The sequence below is a fragment of the Dicentrarchus labrax genome, unplaced genomic scaffold, assembly GCF_905237075.1.
Source record: "Dicentrarchus labrax unplaced genomic scaffold, dlabrax2021, whole genome shotgun sequence".
In the NCBI taxonomy this organism is placed as follows: Eukaryota; Metazoa; Chordata; class Actinopteri; family Moronidae; genus Dicentrarchus; species Dicentrarchus labrax.
In genome coordinates, this window is record NW_026136705.1 from 12078385 (window position 1) to 12101710 (window position 23326).

The 23326-nt window shown below is 39.9% G+C and overlaps 1 protein-coding gene across 3 annotated transcripts in view; it reads right to left on the reverse strand.

Annotated features, from left to right (window-relative positions):
* The window catches only part of gabra3 (gamma-aminobutyric acid type A receptor subunit alpha3), an 85412-nt gene that overhangs the window by 60834 nt on the left and 1252 nt on the right, over positions 1 to 23326 (reverse strand). Inside the window, exon 1 of one of the 3 annotated variants that reach the window (XM_051401945.1) lies at positions 627 to 695. The exons of the other annotated variants lie outside the window; for them this stretch is intronic. The gene's annotated coding sequence lies outside the window, so the exon portion shown is untranslated. Of the gene's footprint in view, positions 1 to 626; positions 696 to 23326 lie in introns of those variants that run through there. 3 annotated transcript variants of the gene reach the window in all.

Consider the following 23326-nt stretch of genomic DNA (forward strand, 5'->3'; position numbering starts at 1 on the left):
TTCTGGCTGCTGATCCAAAACACACCTGGTTAACGTGCCTGGTTATGCGACTCAGAATCTCTTAATTGGTCTATTTGTGATGAAGAGTCAAACAACTAATCTCGCATCAGGCACAACATCAGAGGTATAGCCCCCTTCCTCACACCAATATTTTTTGTACAGTCTTACCTATACCTATAACTATTACCATCACAGATCTGGACCTAAATAATTAAGTCTAACTCAAACTGAATACATTAAATATGAAATAACCCAGCTACACATCTCTAGATTAATTTAAACTGCATATATGTACTGTTGCATTCATTGTGGGTGCTTTTGTCGGCGCTCACACCCACAGGACCCTGGGTAATCATGAGACGTGACGCAGTTTACAAGCTCCAAGACTTTGGTCAAACTGTGTACTACTCAAACACTACCAGGATAACACATCACATAAAACCTTGGAACAAACACATTATACAGCATTACAGTCTCCTCCTTATATCGCCACTCTCTAGATGTTGCATAGCGACTGCTCTGCTAAAACTGTAATTATTGGTCATTATTACGACAAGGTTGCAGCCTGGCAATTTACAGAAAGATTAAATGACCTCTCATTAAAAATACATGCGCTCAGAAATTACCGTGCCTGCCATTGAACGGAGCCTAAAAATCACCAGGAAGATGAGGGAAAGGAAGCCAAACGTCTGCAAATGACTGAGGTACTTCAGTTACACAGCCACTCCAGCATACACACGTGTAGCAGCTGTGTCGTATTTAAAAGGCTTTCATTGTGCTTTTGTGAGATTCAGCCCCCTTTTATTGTTGCCGTACAGAGAGAAGATCAAACGCTTTCCCGGGGGGGGGATCAGTGTTCTCTGTGTTACTGTAGAGCACTGATCATTACAAGAGAAGTAAACAAATGAATGGATGTAAAGATACACTTCAGGTTAGTGCTCAAATAAGAAGCTGCATTAATAATGCTACAACCTGTGACCATACTTCTACACTACGCTTGTGATGGGTCTGAGGTGAAGCCACTTTAAAGGAGCTGTCTCTGCATTGATTGTAGCTGAGCGCCAAGTTGAGTCAAGATCCACATCCAGTAAGTCTTTATACTGGCAGGGACGCTTGCGAGCCAAAGAACTCTGAATAACCAGCCAGTTATTTTAAAATTTCTTAGATTTGTGAGGAATTAACATGCCTGATTTCTTGGCAGTTTGTGACCCAAACTATGAGATATTTTTAGGTATAAATTTTATTTTAACAAATCATGTGATTGTGCTTGTGGCCTTTTGGATCAACACAAGCCATTGTGCACCAGATTAAACAGCTACCGACTGCTGCATGCTCTGTAAAACTGCAATGAACAATGGTTTGAAGAGGAGGAAATAAAGCTCAGAAAGCCACAAGGACAAAATGATCTGATTTGACAATAACCTGAAATCAAGAATTGAAAAAATAATGTTTCTCTTGCTCCTACTGGAGAAGTGGCCACTGGGTATTGTGTGCACTCACAGACAAACCAGGATTATAGAAAATGTAATTCAGAAATTATTTATTCTCTGTTCAGCTTCTTTGTTTTATTAATGTATTAAACATGTTGACAATTTCAATCAATGCAACTAGAGAGGATTTGACAAGAATCAATACACACTGACATTCTGCTTCATAAACACAAGAGCCATGAGGTGTTATTGATGCAAAGTTATTTACAGTCATCATTATTAACCTGTAACTGTGTGTCCTTGTTGCCATAAATAAAGCCTCCATCCATCTACTTTCTATCATCCCTCTTTGGCTGGAAAATATGACACTGGGTTACTTCTGTAACATGAGACAGAAATCATGACGATCCCAGTGAGTAAAATGTGTGATCTGAATGCTTCTCAAGCAAACAAGTGAGCCTGAATACGAGAGTATCCGAGTTATTTTACATGCATTCACTCAAAAGTGAGTTACTTGAGTAGCCACTTTGGGAAAAAAAATTTGAATATAGCCAATTAAACACAGTACGGCTCATGCAAATGAGCTGAAATGTTATTTTTCATAATTTCCGCCCTCATCTCGCTTTCAGCAAATGTCAAGCTCAAGGGCAGGCCAGGTCCCAGACAGTGTCAAATTAAACCGATCTCGTGTTGCTTGACAAATGCTAGTTAAAAAGAAAACTGCAGGCAGCTGATTTCCTACTTTTTTGACACATCATATTAGCCATCATTGTTTTCCACCTCTCCCTCTTTCCTTTCCTTTCTCTCTGTACATTTTGCAAACCGAGTTTATGTTAAAACTAATTCTGGATCGTTATCCATTAAAGATTTTATGTTCCCCATAAAAACTACAGGATGCCCTCTGGAGTCAGAGGTATCATTTCCTTGTCTTATAATGTCTGTCTGAAAATTGCAATGCTAATTTCCTGACATATATTGCCACCTATTGAAGTCACTTCCACTCACTGGGGATCATCTTTGCGTATGTGTCATCTTTAACACTCTAAATGTCCCGGATGAATAAATCTTTTGAAAATACATTGATTTCTCTATGCCTTGAGGTTCAGTCATAACCCAGTGTAGTTTCATCACTGAGGGTCATTATAGTTTGTAGCAGTTGAAAGGGAGGATGAGTTCTCATTAAAGAGACAAAGAACAGATACTGGTAACTCTAATAATGTGCTCAGTAAACAAAAAGAGTAAAGATAAAAACAGTAAAGATTTAATTATTCTCATTAGTCAGTCCATAAACTCCATCATCTATCACATTTCCTATAGGATCTCTGTTCTATTTATTCCGTTCATGTCTCCTCAACACAACACCAATTAGAGCTGCAGTGAAAAATCTGCTAGACAGCAACTCTTACAAGTGTCAACAAAACCTTTCTATAAGAATGAGACAAACCAGCATTAAAAGACTGGCTGCTGGCCGCTGTCTACAATTCTGCTCCCGATTTACCAATACCTGTCATGCAGATGAGGGGCTCAGCGGTCCCTGGGGCTCAGATCGTGCTTGAAACAGAGAATATGAAGGAAGGAAGGGAAAAAAGACATGGTGCTTTTGTTGGCAAATTAAAAATAGCTTGCCTAAGGTGACAGTAGAGCTAAAGCACTCAACGTTTCCCAGCCTTTTAACATTTGTTTTCAATTCTACTGTCAGTTTTTTTTTTTTTTTTCTTCAGGAAAAAAAGCATATGCAATGAGTTAAGTAATCACATTTGACAGAATTAAAAGGCTATAAATGCCTCTAATGCAAATTAGCTGAGTAATCTGACTGGACGACTATGCAGAGTGATTTGTTGAACAATAAAGATAATCAGTGGTAAAATAAGAAGTGGCAGGGCCTAGTTTCCTCCTAGAAGAATGTCAGTCGGGGACAATTTGGTCTTTCATTTATTTTTATAGTCTGGCTGTCATGACCTAAAGGAAACTGAAATATTCAAAAGTTCATGTTGTGTTTTCTATGCAAAGAAATACCCCCTGGTGCAGTTGGTGCACAGGATGTCAAAGAACAGCTAACATTAAAAACAAAAAGAACCCTCATCAGCCAATAAACACTGTCGACTGCAGTAATTGTTGAATTTAGGACACAGCTCTATAGCCATGTAATCCAAGTGGCTGTTCAACTAAAAATAGCCTTAAATCCTGTCACATTTGGTTTGATGTGACGGTCATGCACTGAGCATCTACCAGTGATCTTTGTGGTCTATAATTTAACTACATACCTGAAAAAAATGTCAAACTGCTCACACTATTGTTTTGAAATATTGGTGGGAAGCACTTTATTGTATTGTATGTCATTTTTTCGCATTAACATAACAGTAAAAGAAAATCCTTTTTTTATAATTGAAGCAGAAGGAATTAGAAGCTTCATTGTGTATCACAACTTTTAATTGTGTCGAAACACAGATTAAAAAGCAGAATATATTTAAAAAACAGGTACTACTTAGAGCTTCTGCTTAATTGAAACCATCAGTCAGCAAATAAGAGCACTAACAAAAGCTGGAGTTGAATTAAAAAGTGACTAGTAGATGAGTGATTCCCAAACAGGGATAAAACAAGTTATGGATAAGGAGTTGAAATGGTTAGGTAATGGATAAACAGTTGATATAGTTAGCTAAAAGTAATGGGTGGAATGGAAACAGATTACAGTTGAGTTGACAGATTTGAGTTCTTGTGACAGTCGGATGGGCACGTCTGACAAAAAATGTCAGGAACCATTGTTGTAGATGATGCTCTACACAAGGAACACAGGTGGATCTAATGAGTGAGGACAATTTCTGCGTTTTGGGACTGTGGGCATGCGTTATTATGATCATTAGGCCTCATCACTGCCAAATGATCAATGTATTGGGCTGCCAGGCAAAAATTGTTTCCACTGGGGCCCATCACTATTATGTTTCGCCAGTGATAATTTGTCAAGATTTAGGTTTGTTCCTCACAGACATGTAATGAGAGTACAGTGGTCCATTATGAATACAGCGCCACATGACAATGAGCCTCTGTTGCTGTTTTTAGGGCAGAAGAAAGATAAATTCTATGCTGTCACTGTCATCTTGCTGTGCCAAGGTTTGGCTGACTAATGTTGAGTGTAAGTATACCGTTCACAGGTGCTGAAAGGAACTATAAAACTGTAGAATGAAACAGCCCAACTGGCCCTGATGGTCCAGTTTAATCAAAGCTAAACATATTTAATCTCCACTGAATTTAAGGTGAAGTGGCTTGATAAATGTTTCTATTAGTGCTAAACTTGGCAGGAATCTAAGGAATAAGGTCCAATCGCTTGCTGGTTTCGCCAAGATCTGCTTCGAAAAAGCTTACTCTCCTTTTGACTGCACGTTTACAGGGGTGGAAAACTGTACGACATCCTAAAATGCACAGGAATCCTTTATTAGCATAAAGAAATTAATAAAAAAATTATTCCAGATGGAGTTATTTTTACAGAGATAGATTTAGAGTTTTCATGCTGCATGCGTAATGTACATGACAGTACAGAGGGAATAACAGAAATCTTGTTTCCAAAATGAGGCCAAAGTGGTTAAAAGCAAAACACTGTCACAGCCCTTAAACATTTGTGATTTGATGTTCTAAGGGAGCTCAAACCTTTCCGAAAATAACATGTAAACTGCAAACACGAGAATGTGGTCTAGGTGGTGACAATACAGTGCATGTGACAGTAAATATGACTTGGTATTTGACAAGGCGAGGCTTTTCAAGGGCTTAAGCCCTCGTCAAGGCTGCGCAACGACTGATAAAACAATAACCCAAACAGCAGAGAAGTGCAAATTCCTGTAAGTGCTTGCAGGTACTACAATGTTTAAACCCAGCAACATGCCTGCCTTGGCTTCCATTAAATCATGATGGCTTGCTGCTGAGGGAATGGCCTCATATAAGACTGCTCCCTGGCCTGCATTATCTATTTCAACCCATTATTCCTTCTACCTTTCACATGTAAAAGAGAGGTTGTATTGTTAGATGGGTCGAACAGTCCCCTCTGTGCCTGAATAAAGCCGATTTGGATAACACCTTGATTCAATATTACTGTAAGCCATCAACAGTTCTCACCTGTCAAGTTGCTAATGGGTAAGATCTATAATGCTTACTCAGTTGAGCATGTTTGCACACACGGAGCACAGCTGGATAATTCTCTATAGTGCTGAATCTACAATATTTGATATGCATTTATCAAATCTTTAGAGTATACAATATAGAAATGAATGGAGTGTGTTCCCAGACACTGATATCAGTGGAGCTCAATGAACAGTGTTGGCACAATAACCCTTACTATTAAAAAAAGACCATACTTTATAGGGAGCATACTATTATTTCCTCTGCCAAGGAGGATATATTTTCAATACAGTTTATGGAAAAACTACTTGCCCAATTTTCATGAAAGTTGGTGGAAGGGTGTAGCATGGGCCAAAGAAGAGCCCATTAAAATCTGGAGCAAGTCTGAATCACAGGGTGGATACATAAATTATTTTTTACTTTTGTTTAATTTGCGAGATAGGTCAATTGTAACACCTGTGTATATGGCAAAATGTGTCGTGCATGCACGAACCTGCCATGATTAAAAGTGAATGGGTGGTTGCTGAGACAAAACAGCAGCTGTAGCCTGGACTTGTTCTCGAGACATTTTTTCTATTGTCTCAGACTTGTTTTGGACTTGTTAGTATTTGCACTCGGACTTGGCCGTTGGTCTCGCCAAATATCCTTGAATATCTCGGCTGAGTCCAGCAATATGGGTTTTTTTCTGAAGTAACTTTCTCCTTAATAAAAACCCACTGATGAAGCACACTTGTTCAGAAAACAGGTATTGGATTAATTCAAAACCCATCTATCACCATCAGTCACTTCTATTACTGTAGTTGTTGCTACTGTTGTTGCTGTGCACCTTTGTCTCTGTCCTTCTGTCTTTACCCCTCTCCCTCTTCCTAACTGCCCAAGGCAGACGGCCACCCACCTAGACCCGGGCTCTGTCTGAGGTTTCTGCCTCTTAAAAGGAAGTTTTTCCTTGCCGCCGTCGCCAAGTGCTTGCTCATGGTGGGAACTATTGGGTCTCTGTCAATAATTTTATAAGGAGTACAGTCTAGACCTGCTCTATTTGAAAAGTGTCCTGAGATAACTTCTGTTATGAATTGGCGCAATATAAATAAAAGTGAATTGAATTGAATCTAGAATGGGCATTGATATTGGTCAGTCATTGGCAATGGCAAAAGCATTTTTTTTTTTCTGTCTCAATATTGACTCTGTCTCTCTCATTTGGACTCGTCCTTGACTGGGTCTTGACTAGCCCTGGTCTTGGACAAACAGAACACCTTGGTGGAGGTGTGCACCAAAAGCCCTTCAAGTTCACAGAATATTTTCAATGGCAGATCACAATCAGTTCTCAAATTAATTGTAATAGAGTGCAACTGAGAAATTACCTCAGATATGTTTCCATACTGAAATCACAAATTATTATTATAAACGTAATGTAATAAGGCAATTGTCCCTGAAATAACATTCATTAAGCCACTGGGAGGAAGATCTGATCAGATAAATGGAATAATCATGTAAATCAGTGTGACTCTTACAATTAGAGTCAGAGAACACAAAACTAGTGCAGATCTGCATACAAGTCACTACAGGCATAATTAATAAAAAAAAAGACAACAACTGGAAAGCAGCTGTTTAGCCGGGGACAGGGTGTCTGCCTTGTAGGTGAAATCTGTCAGGGTTCATCAAGGATTCCCAGTGAAGAGCAATACCTTTTCTAGCACTCACCACCTGTGCTCATGTATTACCTCAGGCCTTGTTACGCTGTTTGCAGCTCAATGCCTGCACAATTCAGACTGCAGATCTTCCCTGTTGATTCCTAACATTATGTTAGCCCTTTTCAGTGACAAAGCTGATCCTGGTTTATAATAACATTTCAGAAAACAGTATTCCACATAATGGAAGTAAAGGAAATAGGGCACATACTGTATGGACAATAAATATAAGAAAGATAAGTCTTCTTTTATGCTGTTGTCGGGGGTTACAAAATGTCATGTGGAAATGGGAGAAAAACATGATTAGAGGAAAAACTGTGTCAGGCTCAAGTAATTCTCTGCTAATGCAGTTTTTGCATCATCATTAAATAAACAGCCCTAGAACCACTGCTAATAATGTCACTGTGCTTTGTCTAAGATACATTGTAACCTTAAGGGCTAGGAGCAAGAAAATAAGTCATTGTTTTCTCAAGAAAACAGGATGAGAAGAAGAAATAATAAACAATACAATCACAATACAATTAATGTTGCTTATTGTAAGGGCCCAGTGGTTCATATTCAAAAAGCAGCATTCACATCCTCGAGGTTTAAACTCAACTGTATTGCAGACAAAACAATTCTGCTGTTTCCACTCACTATCCTCAGAAAAATACATATATCAAGTGTTAAAAATGTTTGCCTTTGTGTTAATGTATGAACATGAACATTATCTATTTTTCACTTATATCTGTCACCCATACATTTAACACAGTGACACCGACAGAGGCATCTAAGCTAAAGATAGTTGCTCTCTGCTGTAATGCGTTCTGCAGTTCCCTTCCTGCGCCACCAGTGCAAATAGTCTAAGCAAGAAAATAGATGTCAAACAGAACGTTTGTAAAGGGCTTAACCAGACAAGATTCCTTCAAAGCTGATAGCATTACATGGCCAGCAGAGCAGGGCCCCACATGGAGGGGAAATTAATATCTCTGTTCAGTCTGTGACAAGTTCTGCATCTCCTCAATGGATTATGATTACAGCTGGAACAAAGTCTTTGCCCATTAGGAGGGGTAACCAAACTGGCTTACAATGAGAGGAAGTTGGCACCAGAAGGAAGGGATTGATCGTTTTGTTGAATTTTTCACTAGATCTTTTTTTTCACATTTTGAATTGAATTGTAATTTCACATTTGCAATTGGCATGTACTGTATGTATACAATGTGTCTGCAAGTATTCGTGTTCTTGGTACTTCCCTATACTAGCTGAGAACAACCCTATGGGTGTATAGTGGGGAGGATGCATCAGTGCTGAGAGTATGTATCAATGCATTGTAGTGGACCAAAAGGAGACATGTCATTGACCTATGTTTATTTTATGTTAGAGATTTGCACAAATAAATAAGCAAATGTTGCATGCAACTCTATAACCAGTTTCATCATTTTTCTTCTCAAAATTTAAAGCTGATCCACTCACAAAAATGTAGAACCCAGTTTTATTATGTCATATCTTTGACTGTTAACATTTCTACAGCTGAAAGTAAGAAAGTATGAACTAGTTTTATAAAGTATTATAAAGTAGAACAGTCAATTATCACTCTGCAGTAAAGGAGAGTGATTCCTATCTTTTAGATGAACATAAGAACAGGGCTGTTGAAGTTAGATTATACTTAATATGACAGTGAAGAAGCACAAAGCTGTCTTCCTTCTAGTAGCCTGCATGGACACATGTTTAGCCAATCACCTCACAGTGACGTTGACACAGCTTAGTTGTGCGCAGGGAATGATATTGCGGGTCAGAATAGTAGCCTACTGCTATGAGGATGCTATGGGAATACAAATGAGTGTGGCATGGCAAAGCATGCAATGGATACAGCATGCAATACTGTGCTGCTGGAGAAAGAACATAGGAATTTGCTGTGGACCATATGGTGCTCTAGATGCACTGAAGCGGGTAGACCAGGTATATGAGATAATACAGTACTCTTAGGGGCTTGAACCAGCAGATGAAAATGAACAATGAGGTCCCATAAGGGCTCATGGAGCCAGGCCACACTGGCCCCTGTGCTAAACTGCATTATCCCTTCAGCTTATGTCAAAATCAGGCTGGTGGTGTCTAATTTATCACCTGAGAAATCGCATTTGAAGTGATGATGCATCCCTGCTAATTGGCCCCGGGGCTGACGGTATTATTCATGGTTAACAGCATGTTCACTTGTTTGCATGGCAGTAATTGTTATATGATTAACCTGCTGATTGCTCACTTGATTCATTTTCTAAACCACTTTTAGCCACCTCACTGGTGTCTGATTGTTGGAACAATTACGTTTTTGAAATGCTTGGTGGGCTGCTTTAGGCCAGGATGGTCTGCTTGTTGTTGAGTTGAAGTTTTAGTATGGGAGTGTCTTAACATAAAATTCAGGAGAAAATCAATTTAAAATATGCAATTTGCCTTAAATATGCTGTGAAAAGTCTGGTTGACCTGAACCGTGATTGCAATCAAAAAAGTTGGATTTCACAGTAGTCTCAACAGCTGGAGCAATGAGCTGAAATGGAAACTTTTAATACGGAAAAAATTTCACCAAAAGGAATTTCACTATGAAACAGACGCATTTTGTATTAAAATCCATCATAACGACCAGAAATAAAAAAGGATGCTAACAAATAATCCAAATTATCATAATTAATTATTTAAAAGTCATGATGACGTCATGCGCTCCAACTTATTATACGTAAAGTCATTTATGGAGAGAAAATATATCCATCACTCGAGTACAAACAAACTGTTGTCCACTATGCGAGACGATGAGTCACCGCTCCATCAAATTTGTCTCCCAAAGGAACACAGGCTCCATGCCAGGAAGCAATAAATTATGAGCATCACTTTGTACAGATAGGTTACATTCTTGTTCATTTTTTATGTTTAGTATCCTATAAAGTATATTGCTAACAAGACATTTCAAGACAAACCCAGAAGCAACAGCAGCTCTGCTATTAAAACTTTCACACTGTCTAGTTTTGTTAATGAGCTGAACCCTCCATGTCACATTGGGGTTTTTAGGGGCTATGAAAAAATACTCTTTCAAACTACTCTGAAATCTACATCTTATACTAATGAACCACTAACTTAATGTACTGCACATGACATCTCTCGAGCATCTGGGGTCTCAGATCTTTTCTTTTATACGGCTGATAGATTGGCTTTGCTAATCGGTGAAGGACTGAATGGCACCCACTGCCTGGTTGGTCCAAAAACAGGTAAAAAGCTGTACAATGAAATGAGACGAGACAAGTTTATTTCCACTGAAACCAACATGAGTTATACTGTGCCACGCAGGAAAATTAAATACATCACCAGCATCATTTAATTGCTGGTCCATTAACCTAGTCCACCTTGACTTAAATCACAGCTTTCCAGATCATAAAGTGGGTCTGAAAAATGTAGCATCATTAATACTGTGTACTAATAAAGTCTATTCACAAAATGGGCAGATAGTCCTAGAAACATATAAAAGAAACAGGGTAAGAAACAAATTAGCATCCACTATAAGCACTTTGATACTTACATTGAATAGCTGTTTTCAGTCTGCCTATGTTTACTGTATCTGTCCCTATCAAATAAACCATAAATAACGCGAAGAGGGCACATGGCAAACATCAATCTAGCATCGTCTTGTCCTTTTTAGTCATGTGGTTTCACTAGGATTTAAGACGCACCAGTGCAAGAACACGAGATGGGCTGTGTATTCTATGGTATGACAGCCTTGTCATTGCCGTCAATCAGTGCACCATATATCACTTCGTGTCACTACTGTAATAAAGATGCTCTGCACATGAACATGTCAGACCTTTGTTCACTGTCCCTCCCTGTACATCATTTTCAGGCATGCTAGTGATGTGGTTTTGGACATGGGTCGGTCAGTCCACCATTTCGGTACAGACTGAAATATCTCATTAACCATTGGCTGGATTGCAAAGATATTCCTGATCCCCAGAGGATGAAGCCTATTGATTTTGGTAAACCCTAGTCATTTACTCTAGCACCCTGGCAGGCCAAAGCATCTATTTGATGGACATTTATGATCCACAGACAATGAATCCTAATTATTTTGGTGATCTCCTAACAGTCCCTAAATCCCCGCAGGATGAATTTTTATCACTTTGGTCCCTTGACTTTTCCTAAAGCTACCTCAGCTCAAAATGTTCAGCATCTGCATTCAGCATCTGCATGGCTGTATACTCTTAATGTTATTGGAGGACTGCAGCCATCAGTATCAGTAAAGGGATTGCTGATCTTGTAAAGGCTGTTAAAGGATGAGCATGTCTAAAAATGTTAATATAGTGCCACAAAATTAAAACTGAGACCACTTAATCAAGCAATGGCATCGTCCCAAATGATTTCATGAAATATTTTTGAATCTTAAACTCTGATCCTGTAAAGTTAAACTTCAAGTAAAGCTACAGTACAGCAGAGCTGATCGTGTCCTGAATCCTTTTATCGAATGGTCATATATTCCTTCAGGCTGTGGGTCAATCACATATTGGCTCATACTTCAAGATAAATGTTGACTATTGTGGTTAACCTTGGTATGCACATTAGAAAACCAATTCAAAACATCCATAGCACAATTAATTTACACAAAACATCCTGCTCATTTTTTGTAGGAGTGAAGTGGGTCTTTATACAACATCACTGCATCTATCCAACTTAAGAGTGCGTCTCTGAAGTGGCTTGATCACTAGCTATCGATCACACTAACAGGCGAAGTATTCATGGACAGGGTGGCGATTCAGTGTAAGTAGAAGCTATAGTCATTACTAACGTGACTGACAGCTATATAGCCTAACTGTAATTGGAATGCAAGGTTTCGCTCTCAGGTAATAGCCATACAAAGAGCAGTAGAGTTCAGCACACGCACTAGACTGGCCCAATAGAATAATTTAAAGCATAAATCAAACATCCATGCTGTGGTTCACCTTGACGCTCTGTAGGCTTGTCTTTGCCACTTAGCAGGAAATTGTAATGAATGTGTGTTCTTGTTTTCTTATCCTATCCAAACAAGGATATACTGAAAGGGTTCAAGGATGCATATATATAACAACATGAGCTTATAAGGTGCAACTTTAAGATGAATGGGGCTCGTTTCTAAAGCAACAAGCTTGTTTCATTTCTGGAAATCTATTTAATCTGATCTGTAGCTATCGTAAAATCCCAAATTCAGATGTGCTTTATCATTGTACTTCATTTTACTTTTATCAGTTTTATGAAAGAAAATGTTCGGAAAGTGTGACAGGTGTGTCCGAGGACAGAGCAACTTCCAGACTGAAACAATGTATTAAACAAATATTAAATAAAAAAAGGAAGCAAGATTCCACTTATAAGTTTTATAAATTACCTTTTCATGTGCGTTTGCAGAAATATGCAGTCTATCTTGAACTTGGAATGAAATTCAAAGATTTATGCTGAAATATGGAGTATCGGCATAATCAGGGGCATGTGTTATTGTTGAACAAATACTGTAATTTGACTGTATTTTAAATAGGCAATTCATATTTTAACTTCTCCTCATTCACCCAGATATCTAGGCGGGTATGCCATAGGCAAGGGTTGGCCACCCATTTTACCATATGACACAAAGGGATAAAACTGATGGTGTTCCTCCCTGAAATACATTAGGCTTGCAAGAAATATTTAATCTTATCTGAAGAGCAGATACTATGCATCAAAAAAGACCTTACGCTGCAAATGTGAATTCCACAAATATAGGCTCACACATCAAGTTTCATTACCTTCTTATTACACCACAGAGACGGATAGAAGACATATTTAAATTTGATCCGCCAACAAGCGTACATAAATAAATTCATGGCTTTTCCAGCATCCCCCACCATTGTAAGTTACCTTTCCCCGGTCTAGATAATAATCAGCTTTCCCTCCAGTGGAATGGGGCGAGTGTGACTCTGAACGGGGCTGTGATCAGCTTTGGGTCCTGCTGTGAGTCTCTGTGGATGAGATGTTTACTGGGGCTTTTTGTGTGGCCAGTAGGATCCCACTTAGTGTGAATGATGGCAGCTGTGAGGGTGCCTCTGGCAAGTGTGACTCCAACTATGGCTGCTTGGTTTCACGTAGCGTATAGCGCCAGCTGCTCAGGCTGTGTAGCACTCCAGTGAGCATGACTGATTGTGGCTGAGGTAAGCACGTCTTTGGCGAGAATAATGCTGAATGCAGCAAGTGGGAGTGCAACTCTGGCTACAACTGTGGCAGATCACAGGCAAACAGCAGCTGGCTACTTGGACTGTGGCCGCATCAGCCCGACTGTGGCAAGTGTGACTGAGTATCTGTGACGAGCAAAATTCTGGATGCCCTGTGTGGGCTGCCGCTGCACAGGCGGACAGGCTGTGGTGAGAGTGAATCTGGTGATCAAAGCAGCTTTGACTGCTGGTGCAGCAAGTTATCACTCTGGTAGAGTTTGCTGGTTGGGCAGAAGCCGTGATGAACACAACTACAACAAGTGTGACTGACTGCAGCTGGAGTGAGCAAGACTCAGTTAAGCATTGTTCATGCCACTGTGTTTCTAGCAGCAGTGGAGTGTGGGGCTGATAAGCTCCAGTACTCCTCCAATCTGGACACACACTGGTGAGTGTGTTTCAGGCTACAAATCTGGCCAGCGACACACACGTTTTTTGTGGCACAATCAGAGGTAAATGAGACTATGGCAAGGTAGACCAGACTATGATTTTAGAGGGAAAGGGCATGTGTGAGCTCATTCAAATGGGTAACTGAATTAGGCCTATGACTATAATATCTGCACAGGGATTAACATTACATTATAGCTACCTCAGCACTGATTGGACCTCAGCATCACACTGACAGTACACTGGCACAGCTATCTTCAACCTCAGCTTAAATCACACCAATAGATTTGCAGGACAAGTGACTCATTAGTTTGAAAAGACTGATTCAACTGTGAATTGACTGTAACAAACAACGCTGAGACAGCTTGCTTATTGACTCAAAATCACAATTAACAACAGGCTTAACTGATGCTCGACACTGCTGTTGTGAAAAGAACATGCTCCAAAATTATATGCATGGATAGAAATGATCAATTTGAGCCATTTTTCCATTGTTTTATGATTGATTCTTATGAACATGACATTGTGAGTTAATGGATATAGTACCAGCCTCAAGCTAAATTGTCATTTTACTTACATTACCTGCCCAAGGTGACTACGTATTTTACAAAATTAGTCTTAATTAAAAGTAACCAATTAGGCTTCTTTCAAGGAACCCACTCAAAACCATGTCTTTAAAATGTGTCTCAAGATGAAGTCTTGACTTGGACAGAAGCCATCTTAGTGCACCTAGTGTTTGCTTTTTTTTATCATCTGCCTCTCAAAGGCAAGGTAGCTTTCATTTATTTTGGTACTGCTCATATACAGTAAACTAGTAAGATCACAGTCTGGTCTCAAAATAAACGGCAGCCAATGCTCTCAACAAAGTGGCGAGTACTTTCAATCCCCGAGGCACAGCTCACAGTGAATATTATGTTCTTATCATTCTCTCCTGCGAGTTCAAAGACGTGAATGTTCCTGTGTTCTTTGGTTGTGCCAAAAAACATGCAGTGCTGCTGCGATCTACATAGTAAAAACACCAATATTTTAAATATTATAGAATATGATAGCAGTATGAAGTACAAGTCCTTCTGACAGCGCCACACATTGACAATATGTGCTGGAGTATTGAGCCATGAGTAGGTCAATAAAGGCACTGTATTGTAAAGAAAGACTGTCTTCCCTTTGTGCTTTTTCAGGGGACTCTGGAGGTTATTGTTAAATCTTTCATGGCCCACCAGCCTGTATTATGTTGCAATTGAAAGTACTGGCAATGTCAAGCCACGGTGCTTTCATCTTTTCAAAACTAACTCCTTATCGCAAAAAAACTCCACTTCAAATACCAAGAAATAACTTACTGTAAAACACACAAAATGGCCGTTACCAATCAATAGAAAACTGTCTGTCTGATGCGACTGCAGCAGAAAACAACTGATTAATCAATTAATCAATAGGCAGAGAGTAATGGATAGAATTTTAATAATTGATTCATTGCTTTGTTAATTATTGGCCATTTTCAGGACAGACGTTGGACTGTGAACTGATGTGCATTTCTTGGGGACAAACTGTTTATTTTTACGCACTTTGTTTGATGCAACTTCAAGGCCAGTAAAACTCCCGGCAATAGCTTCCATGGAGTCTGTACTCACGAAGGCTGTCCTGCTTTTTTCTTTCCTTTCTTCATTCATAATTGAAAACTGGCAAACTTACTTCTTGAAAACCCTGACCGTTACTCGACACACAACACTAAACACAGAGCACTGAGTCAATCGAGTTCAGGGAGTGTGTGTGTGTGTGTGTGTGTGTGTGTATGTGTGTGTGTGTGTGTGTGTGTGTGTGTGTGTGTGCGCGCCCGGTAGGTAATATTCAAGTCTGCAATCACACAAAGACAGCCAACAGAAACTGTAATATTAACACCGAAACTTTCACTTTTGTATGGTAATTAAGCTTCATATCCCACTTGGTCCTGAACTTTTAGAAGGCCGTTACATGGATACTGGATATATGAAAAACATACACAAACAAACTCCTGCACAACACGACTATAGTGCATTAATAGTCGATATGATGTGGCTGAAAATGTCTGAAATTTGAAGGTAAATTTAACATTTTAGGAATTTATAATAAAGAAATATATACATTCTGATTTGATATACAGCTAGCTATACGGGTAGAGAGGGACAGAAACTGATCAGAAAAAGCCAATCATTGATCGAATGATGTTAATGATTGACCAGATGACTTGTAATAGCTAGTGAAGATGAAAGTGACTGACCAGAAGTAGTCAGCTATGGGGATATCCTAGCATGGGTGGAAATGGTCCAATGGACAATCAGAAACATCCAGAGGTCAATAATGAAGAGAAAAAGTAATGAAATGGTATAAAATAATCTTCATAATACTCAGTCGGGGGCAGCTGTGGCTTAAGAGGTTGAGTGAGTCGTCCACTCATCGGAAGATTGGCGGTTCAAGATACCGAAATTGCTCCCAAAGGCTGTGCCGTCAGACTGTGAATGTGTGTGTGAATGAGCATTAGTTTCTGTTTCTGATGACCCTTTATGGCACTCTTATATTTACATGTAGCGAGTAGTCAGAAGATCATATAAATGCAGTCTTACCATTTTATTGCCTTTTGTACAGTATCACCTCTAATATTAACACTAATCACATTTAACTACACAGCAATGTTAATTGTAATCCAGACAAAACTGAAGCTGCAACGATTGGTCGTTTGAAAGTGAATAAAGTAGCAGCTGCTTTGATAAACACCACCATGTTCTCCAAGGTAACCTGTGACAGGTTTCACAGGAGGACACAGTCACTGCTGCAAGTCATCCTGTCCTCACAGAGAACTGTGTTCGCATTCTTGGCATGAAGTCAAACTCGTTCAAGGTGGGTGTCGGAGTCCGACAAAGTTGTCTGCTCTCCTATTCGTGATGTTCATGGATATGCATCAAGGCAAAGCCAAGGTCTGACTGTCAAACTCAACAGCATTACAGTAGGATAGCATGCCTGCTGATTGCAGAGAAATGTCACCCTTTCTGCCTTTTGTCTGAATATTTGTTGCTGTGGTGTAGTTTGCATTTACATCAAATTACTAAAGATGTAGTTACACATACTGTTTATTATAAAGATCAGCTTCCATGCTCCTCTTTAACATGCACTGTTGAGCAGACAGAGGAACAAACTGACACTGCACTGACAGCAGTGACATTTGTTTGCAGAATACATTTATTTTCATTTGAGGTGAATTTGCACAGCCCCAGTTTTAGGATTACCTAAGGACTGAATCAGTATTCAAAGGTATGCCCCATAGCTCTTGTAAAGGTCTTATCCGGATGTTTTTAGTGCGTTAGGAACTGCAGTTCATGTCTGTTGTGTGCATTTTCAGGCAGGATGCACTATAATGTTAATAAAAGCTCTTCTAGCGGGCCGGCACAAACCAGGTAAACCCTTAGATGTATGAATGATATTTTGTTGAGGTATATTGCGTCTACAGTGCACTTTCATGGTCTATCAGATGTAATAAAGTAGCACTGTCTCTTGATAAAAGTGCTTTCGGGGGTCAGAAAATGAGAGAGAACCATGTTTTATTATTACCTCTCCGTTAGTTGTGAATATTTCATGGTTGAGATAAAAAAAATACAGTAAATGATCTTTAAATGATATCTTAATAGCATTCCAGGCGCTCACAATGACTGCTTTATCTGTCTTAACCATGAAGCTGCTCCAGTGTGCTCAGAAATGCTGCAGCGAGGCTTTTAACTAAAGCAAACAGGACCACATCTCTCCTGTTGTAGCATCTTGTCACTGGATGCCTGTTTCTCTTTGATTTTAAGAACTGGTAATGTTTTTTTTATTCTTTGAATGACCTGATCCCAACTTGTCTGAACTAAAGATTCCTTATGACCCTGTGTGCAGCCGGAAATCCTAAGACAAGACAGGAACCTCCTGACAGTTCCTGTGTCAAGGTTAAAGATTAAAGGTGACCATGCTGTAGCCGTCAGGCCTCAGAGCTTATGAACAAGCTTCCAGCATTGTGGCATTGCAATTAAGGCCTTTTTTTAAAATCATATTTGATGTTTATTCTTCTTGCATCCCTGCTGCCTTGTCAGATCTGAGCATTTTGCATTCGTTATCCCCCTGACTCCCTCTGTTTATTGAGGCATTTAGGTTAGTCAGCCATTATAACCTTGACTAACACATTTCCTGTAGCAAATGCAGAAAATCTGATAGTCATTGTTCTTGACAGGAACAATTTATGCTATAATTTAAACTGTAAAATCCCCTTGTGCATTTAAAAGATATATTTCAGCAGCTATCATCACACCTACACCACGTTTTGAGCATGGCAATGCAATAGTGATGTAAAGTAATCTCTGTGAAAGAAATGTCTGTATGCTATACCTGCTGCAAGAAAGAGTAGGTTGAGACAGCATGAGGGTGGCCAAAAGCTACACACATTAAAATGCACACAATCATCTGGCAGCCTGTGATAAAAAACAATAATACTATGGCATCAGTAGTGAGCTTACGTATGAAAAAGGGAACTGCTGATTCTGTGCAGAAATGTATTTTGAGTTACAGTAAGATGTGTCTGCGTAGAACAATGTATGCTCAACTAAAGTGCTAAACATGGCTCAAACTACGGACCTCCCGCTGCACAGGCAGGAGCTCACATTACTGTCCACTGTGGCTGCAACTACCAATTATTATGTCCGATCAATTCTTGATTAATCGCTTGAGCTTTAAAGTTGTCAAAAAAATACAGGAAATGCCAGTTATCATTTCCCAAAGCCCAGGAGGACATCTTCAAATTGCTTGTTTTGTCCAACCAACAGTCCAACACCCAAAGATATTCGATTTTCTATCACAGAAGTTAAACAAAAGCACAAGTGAAAAGCAGGGACCTGGGTTAGTGTGCAAGCTCTACTGTCCAGCCCTACTGCCTCCCATACTATTTGACATTACAAGGTTTTCAAGTGTTATCTTAAGGCCAGTGGCATCCCTTGAGGTAAACACAAGTTCGATAAAATGCCTTGGATAATTTGCGTATCCACATTTTTTCTGAGAAATAATAGGAAGCTGGCCAAATCAGTTAACAGCACAAACACAAGAGGCACTATGTACATGAGAGTGCCTTGTAATATTCCTGCTGTTGCATGTTTGATTATCTTGCTTTCATTATATATGTTTGCATTCATTGCACACTGCCAAAGCAGGATCACACACACCAGATTCACAGTTTTTCTGGCCTAAATATTGTGCAGCGAGCACCCCGCTGTCACAGAATGACAACAAAAACTTCACACTGGTTTGGTTATATCTTGACGCTTTAGTTGTTGCAGTAAAATTAATCAGTGCTGAAGATGGTGACACCCCCTGGACACTCCTGACACACACAATTTACTTAGGTCCATTAAAAAAAAAAAAAAAATTGGAAGACAATTAAAGCTCCTCTCTCCTCTTGACATCACAGAAACCCCTCAGGGGCATTGGTTCCTGATAATCCCCCTCTCCGTATCTTCAGCCAAAAACACCGGGTTACCGAGGCAACAGCTGTGTGCATCGTCTCTTTTCTCTGTGTTTGTGACAAAAGTAGAGTCTGAAGAATCAGCAGTCGAGGTAGACCTGTGACTCAGATGGTCAACATGATGTGCAGATTACTGGCTGTTTATCTGTGTTGGTTAAATTTCATAGAGAGAGACTTTCTGAACAAGAATTCTAGAGAAAAAAAGAGTTCTAGAGAAAAATAACTTTTTTGGATTGTGTACAGGTTATGCAACCATGTGAGGGTTTAAGTCTCTTCCTGTGTGCCTGCAGGCTCGAAAACACCAGAAGTGCATCGCAACTCCCTCTGCACACATCACACTTGACTGCAATTTGTGCCACGCACCTGAATTAACCAATATGCACCTGCTGTCTTTGCCAATAACCTTCAAGCACTTTCTCAACTTATCTGGATCAGGAACAAGATCGGACATTGTCTGTTACTTGAAAGGCCTAAAATACCTCTTAATTCTCTGCCAGCTTCAATCAAAAGTCCAACATTTAATGCTCTGCTTCCTTTTTTTGTGCCAGTTGATCAAATTAATGCCTGACTGGGGCAATTCTTCACTGGACAAATGATGTTTTAAAATACAGCATTTATCTTTCTTCAGCACCGTCGCAGGTCTGAGAATGTGGATAATACAGTCTCAGACATTTTAAGAGCTTTTCGGGGGCCCGCAGACTCTTGCCTCTCCAATATAGCCAAGTCCTCCTGATATTGAGCTTTAAGTTCCTGGAAGATTCTGACATTTGAGAGATTTTGACTGTCAACCTTAAAGGTCACAGCAAACCCTGAAAGACATATGCAGTTAGAGAGAGTAGGTGATAATAAGCGATAGCAAGGTAGAATTATATTTTCTACAACACAAAGTAACATCGATTTTATCGCTTTGATAAAAAACCCCGTATGAATCAAAATAGAGTGGTTTTCTTCCAACATTACCCACAGTACATACATGCAGATTTCATGGTGGCTCAATGTGAAAAGCTTCATTTAAATGCCTGTTGGATCAGTGATTTCTTGCTTTTTTGTTTGTCAAACATGATTCTGTGATGCTGATTTCCTCCCCCCTTCCTTTCTACGTGCTGCAAGAAACGTGGAGTGCGAGAAACAAAAGGTGAACATCTGCAGTGACAATGAATTGCACAATGGAAGGTGTTGTCAAAGGATGAATGTTCATGAATTCATTAGGAGGCAAGTGTGCTAAATTGTGCAAAAGTAAAATGTCTCTTTCTTCCCCCACAAATATATAACTGCTTTTGACAAGCAAGATACAGCTAAATAGAAAAATATACTTTTAAATAACAAATCTGTCACAATGATTATCTACAAGATCGACTTGAACGGCTTAACTGTGCAACTGTGGCACAAGCTTCAACAGTCTTTCATCAAACAATAGTCTGTGATTTGCTCTGCACATAATGTACTTGTTGGAAAATATTGCATGCAGTTTTGGCAAGCAGTTTCAGTCCCTAAATTACTGGGATGTGCATTCACATGTGATCGCTCTTGTCAGGAGTCCTCTGTCTCTGCCAAAATACTGTAATACAAGTGTTTGTGGAATTTTTATGTAACAAAATTACAGATGTGGCAGAAAATTTGTGCAGGATTAAGATCAGTGACAATCACAGAAATGATCATGAATCAGTGGGTGTCTGGAGGTAACATTATTCCTATCTGAATGGAGCTTCAGTGATTAATCTGACTTCTCTTGCACATAAATGGGGAAATGATGGGAGCTCACCCGACACAGAATGAATGAGGTAAGTAACATTTTTGGAAGCAGTGAATACGTTGAGAAATTCACAGTAATGCAAAAGCACTCCACAACCTTAAGATATTCTATTTCTTCACTTCATCCTATGAATTATGTTTGCTTGTGCCGGATAAGTGCAGGGTGTGTATCCATTTCTGCCTGTCTGTATTAACCCAGCATGGCCTTCTCATTGTCCCGCTTTGTTCCACTTCTCATCGTCTTTGCCCCTGTGGAGCCAAGCTGTAAATTTCCCCTCAAAGCCTCTTGGTCATGACTGACATGATCATGGCGGAGGCTTCAAAATACTTAGAGGGCTCTCGTGATTACCTCCTGTCAGCTGTTATCATTATCATCATCAGACAGTAGCTTTATTCCACAGTCCCATCTCCACTTGAGCTGCGTGGTGGATCTCAGTACATATTGACATCTCCAAAACAAGCTTCTCTGTAGGGAAATGTATGTGTGTGTCTGGGCTTTTTAAACTGCAAACACGGAACAGTAGTGGAGGGGTAACCCTATTATTTAGCATACTGAATCGTTTCCAAAACATGTTGTAAACATTAACTTTAATTTATGGGCAGAATATTTGACTCCTGCAACAAAACAAAGGCAGTGCTTTCCCGTAACACTCTGGGAGACATTACCCTCATTTATTTTGTAATCACTGGAGATACTTTGCATTTTACCGCATCATGCCTTACTGTGCCTCCAGGAACAATATAGAAATGCTAATCCCAACAATCTGCCTCTTATCTTTGCTACACGTTTTATTTGACTGCATCTGCATGCAGAATCCAGAGAATAGCAATTACAAACAGATCCTCTAATCACAGCACTTTGAATGTAGCAGGTCCAGAAGTGCAACATATCCATCTGCAACTTTCAGAAAAGATTACACCTTCTCCCTCAAAATTTGCTCTCCCTGACACGTTCCCTGCTGGACAATAAATCCGAGTTTGCTCCCCTTCTACCACGCGGCCATTTACTGTGAAAAAGGGGCTCTGTGCTCTGTATGTCTCAACAGATGAAGAAACTGGCTGAGAAAAGTCATTTACTTGTGGTCACACTCATGAGTCCAGGGAGTCATCGCATTATGAGCCATGTAGCGTGCAGACGGAGGGGATGGCAGGCAGGGGGGGAAAGGCTGCGAGGAGCTACAGATGACTGTGCATTACATCAAATGAGAGGTGTGGTAAAAAACATGAATATGTGATGTTAAGGAGGAGCTCCTTAAAATGTGGCAGGCAAAAGGACAGAGCAGTCAGCGGAAAAATCATCCAGTGAAGGATGTCTTATAACCTTGATCTGGATGATGTCCAGTAATTAAGACCAGAGCTTGGCTTCTGACATAGGCAGGTTTAAAAGCATGAAATGATGAAGCTAAATACTAATGAAATATTAAATTTCTTCTTTATGTGAAGTATCTTCGTGTCGAGCCTTTTTAACCTGTGCACACATATCTTTCTACCTTTCCACTTTAAATATGCAGGACCGACAGGTTCGTTTGTTACATACATCTTGTCTGGCCGGGCGCCACATCTTGCACACAGATGCATCAAAAATAATCACTTTTAGGAGCTCTGTTAGAGACCTTCTCCAACATTACTCCAGGGTGGAAACCATTGGTGGGCCATTTGTTTGACTGTGGTTCTTCTTGGGCAGCAAACAGCCAACATAAGGGGGGGATGTGTATGTTCTTCTGCAAGGGGTGAGATGTTTCTGGAAGATTTGAATAATTTAAGCTGTTGGGTCTGATGTAATAGAAACATCATTCCTGTTGTACATTGCTCAGCATGTGGCTATGGACACAATACATACCATGCATGGTCACCACAGAGAGGAGGGGTGAGGGGACAGAGAGAGAGAGAGAGAGAGAGAGAGAGAGAGAGAGAGAAGAAGGGATTGTGTTTTTTAAATGAAGCAGGCTTATGTCTCCCTCATCGCTACAGCAAAACACACAACTACACTGACTTTAAATAATAAAGGGAAGCAAGTCCCTTAAGGGAAAAACGCGTGGCAACATGGAAATGTTAGTTTTTTTCCCCCTGTCGTCACCAAGTCTGTTTTTTTGCGTCAGTTAAATTGATCAGTTCGGAAAGATGTAACACAAACACGGCACCACTGGCATTCGTTTCACTGCCAGTGTTGTGGGGAGAGGGTGAGGAGGGTGAGGAGGAGGGGGCAGATAGCTGCCAGACCCTTCGCTG